This window comes from Gekko japonicus, unplaced genomic scaffold (assembly GCF_001447785.1).
Source record: "Gekko japonicus isolate JY-2015 unplaced genomic scaffold, Gekko_japonicus_V1.1 scaffold101, whole genome shotgun sequence".
In the NCBI taxonomy this organism is placed as follows: Eukaryota; Metazoa; Chordata; class Lepidosauria; order Squamata; family Gekkonidae; genus Gekko; species Gekko japonicus.
This window is the reverse complement of record NW_015165238.1, coordinates 1,901,518-1,905,131: the sequence shown is the minus strand read 5'-3', so window position 1 is coordinate 1,905,131 and position 3,614 is coordinate 1,901,518. Positions and strand designations below refer to the sequence as shown.

Here is a 3,614-nt window from a genome sequence, read left to right as displayed (position 1 = left end):
GCATTGAACCAAATTGTACCTCCCTTTAAGAAAGTGAGTACCGACCAAAGTCCAGCTATGCATTCCAAAGGGCAGACCAGTCCCTCCAGCACAACTCAGTGCACCCAAACACAGAGCAAACGTCTGTATTCAATACAGGAGCACAGGAAGAAAGCTCACCTAAGCTGCAATCCACCTAAAACATTCCTAACGAAATGCCACTGACTCCTCTAGGGCTTCAGAATGCCTTTTTAAGTTTCCCAGGGAAGACAAAGTTTTGTTTTGAAGCTTGCTGTACATCATCTTCAAAAACAAAACAAGGTGGGCAAGACAAATGTGTTCTGCGCTTTTATAAAACCATTTTAAATACCAGGCCTGTGTCTTACACCTCACACTACCTTAAGACACACTAGCAGTAATTCACCTTCACAAGTCCCTTGAAATCAACGAATTTAAAAGGATATTGTTCAACTTAGGCTGGCATTGCTAATCACTCAACTTTCCGAACCGTTTTTTTGCAGGTGTCTCTGTGGCGCAATCGGTTAGCGCGTTCGGCTGTTAACCGAAAGGTTGGTGGTTCGAGCCCACCCAGGGACGGACAGACTATTTTCTTTTATTCTGCATTCCCCGTTACAGTTCGCCTTTGTCGTATCTGGGCTGGGCCTGCCGGGGAAGGGGGATGGGCCTTCCAGAGCGGCTTACGTAGCAGAGGAACTGCGCAGGAGAGCGAGGCGCCGTGGCTGCGGCAGGCCGGCTGCGCTGTTAGGAGCGCTTTCAGGGGCTTCTTTGCAGGCGCTCGTACGCCAAAGGCGGAAAGAATGCAGAAGGAAGCTAGATTGCCCCCCGCCCCCCCCCCCGGCGGAGCAAGGCAGGGTTTCACTGCTGGGCTCCCTTCCCGAGCAGCCCTTGGCGCTGCGAGCCGCCGCCAGCAGGGTTTGTTTTTTTCCCAAGGCAGAGCGCCGAGGAAGGGGCCCACAAAGGGGGGCCTGCGCTCCCTGGTCCTGCTTGCACCAAAATGTATTGTCCCCCCCCCCCGCGCGCGCTATTTTTCTTTCCTTTTTGCATCCCCCGCGCTCCGCCGCCACAGCGCTCCCCACGCCTGGCAACCTCGCGAGCGGCAGAAGGGATTGTAGCTCAGCTCAGCCGAGCCTTTTTTTTTGGGGGGGGGGCTACTATTGTCCGGAGTTCCACTCCCTCCCCCTTTCTGTGTGTGTCTTAAACAGGACAAGGGAAGGGGGGGGAGGCAGAAAGAAACCCCCTCCCTCTTAAAGGCACAGCGGCATTAACAATTATTGGCATATCGATCCCAATGGGCACCATCGCTCTCTGGCGTCCGAAGGCTTCTCCGGGCGATTGAGTCTCATTACGGGGGCGGCAGCAACTACTAACCCACCGCAGATGTCTACGGTGGCCGCCGTGTGTCATGGGACGCGGGTTACTTTATTGTGGAGGGGGGAGGGTTTCGAGCGATCCGGGGCGAAGGGAGGGGGCACGAGAAGAGGTGCCAGGAAGAGGAACTCTTATATAACAGGCTCGAGAGGAAAGCGGAGCCAAATTCAGTTTCAGCTTCATTTTCACACACGCACACTAATTCCGGTTTTCTGCGAACTACATCCAGGTTGGCTTGAGATCTCCTCGGCTTCACTTTGAATAATAATAAAGTTTCCAGGCCTGTATTTATTTGTTTTTTCCTCTCCCTCTCCGTCTTTTCTCCTGTGGTCAGAAGTTGTGGTCTGTCCTTGCGAAGAGGGGTCTTCCCCCCCCCCCCCATCGGTTCACTGTGCTAAAAATGATGAGGCGATGATAACCTACCATCAACCCACCCTTGAGTCGATTTAAAATTGCGACCTCAAAGGAGAGGAGAAGAGTCCCACTTCGCTTCAGAACCAAGCCCAGGATCTGGGCGAACCAAACTCTTCCACTGGTGTAAAAGTCAGCTGTTATATCGCACAGAATTCTGCAACACTTTGGGCAATCTATCAGAGTTCACAATAAAAAGCAACAACCCTGCTTCCATTTATAAACCTCATCTAACCCTTCCTTCCTGCGTGTATTTTCCCCCTTTTAAAAAAAACCCGTTTTTGAAAAGATTAGTTTGTTAGCTAAACTTCCTATATATTTTATGTAAAAATTGTGCTAAAACCTACTGGGGAGGGATTTCAAAAGTCATGTTGAAATGTTGCCTCCACAAACATGTCCTGCTTTTCCTTCCTTTCTGGGTTTTCTTTTGACAAATTCATCTAACTAGTTTGGGGGGGGGAAAGAAAGTTAATTGGGGCTTACCGAAATGAACTAGATACCTCCCCGAATTTGCTTAGGAAGTGGGGCAAAAGATGCTTTGCTCATAAAACATATCCAAATAGAGAAATTTGATTTTTTTTGTTTGGTTGTGTGTGTGTGTTTAACGTTGGGGTCTTTTGCAGGTGGACAGAAACGCTTGCGTATGAAAGAAGCCTCATGCAAACCATAATCTAGAGCTGTCAAAAGCTCTGGGCACGATCTAGCCAGGTTTAAACATTTTAAAGTCCTTTTGATTCAACTGAAAAACATTCACCGGGCAATCCTAGGCAGAGCGACTCCGTTCTAAGCCCCCTAAAATCAATGGGCTTAGACTGGAGTGGTTCTGCACAGGATGCCTTACTAAACACGTGGTGAACACTGCAATCCAAAGCAGAGCTGCCCTTCCCTAAACTCATTGGTATTAGGGGGGCTTAGACTGGAGTCACTCTGCATAGGATTGCATTGATATTCTCCCCATGAAATCAAGAGTGCCGTTTGGGTTAGATTGTGCCCTCAGATCTGCTGATCTGTATTACTTAGGGTGCTTACCAAAGAGTTGCGTTATTTACCACAAATTTGCACACGGACTCCTGCAATACATGTATGATAGATAAGAAAGTAGTGGGAAACTATACAGAGTCCTTTCCCACAAATAAATACTACTGGAGATGATGGGAATGAATTTCAGTCCTATATAGGAAAGAAAGAAAGAAAGAAAGAAAGAAAGAAAGAAAGAAAGAAAGAAAGAAAGAAAGAAAGAAAGAAAGAAAGAAAGCCTTCTCCTCCTCTTCTTCTATTCCTGCAAATCGCCAAAGACACTTGACATCAGTGTCATCCTTACCTTGGGGACTGCAGACTCTTCAGCACTCCCCCCCCCTCGTCTTTTGCAGGAAAAATGTTTAAGACGCACCCCCCAGGCTCCAGCACAAGTGAGTGAATCCCTTTTACATCCCATCGATTTCAGTGAGACTTTTTAAAGGGGGTGGGGCTTCTTCCCCGGCTCTGTTTAAGCCAGCTCGCTGACAGAGCTGCGTGACGTTCCGGTGTCTGTATCCGCTCCTCACAGATATTTAACTTGGGCTAAAATCATTTACAAAGCAAATGTATCAAGCGTTTGCCTGCTGAGACCCGGTCCCTCCTCCTAGTCCTCTGCTCTTCGTTCTTCTTCCGAAGGGAGAAGAAAGCAGCCCTTTCTGGACGTGGCTCCATTCTGGCAGGCAATGGTCGGGTTTCGCCGGTCCCCGGAGGGCAGCTCTAGGTAGGCGTAGGTATAGTTACTTTAGGTTAAAAAAAAGCGGGGGGGGGGAAGCCCCGTGCGGGTAGGGTCGCCGCCGCCCCCCCCCCCGCCCCCCCGG

The 3,614-nt window shown here is 49.4% G+C and overlaps 1 non-coding gene across 1 annotated transcript; it reads left to right on the top strand.

The window, feature by feature from the left end:
* Nucleotides 1-502: 502 nt before the first annotated feature.
* Nucleotides 503-576, top strand: TRNAN-GUU. The gene has a single exon. It is a non-coding gene; the product is annotated as a tRNA-Asn (tRNA).
* Nucleotides 577-3,614: the final 3,038 nt, after the last annotated feature.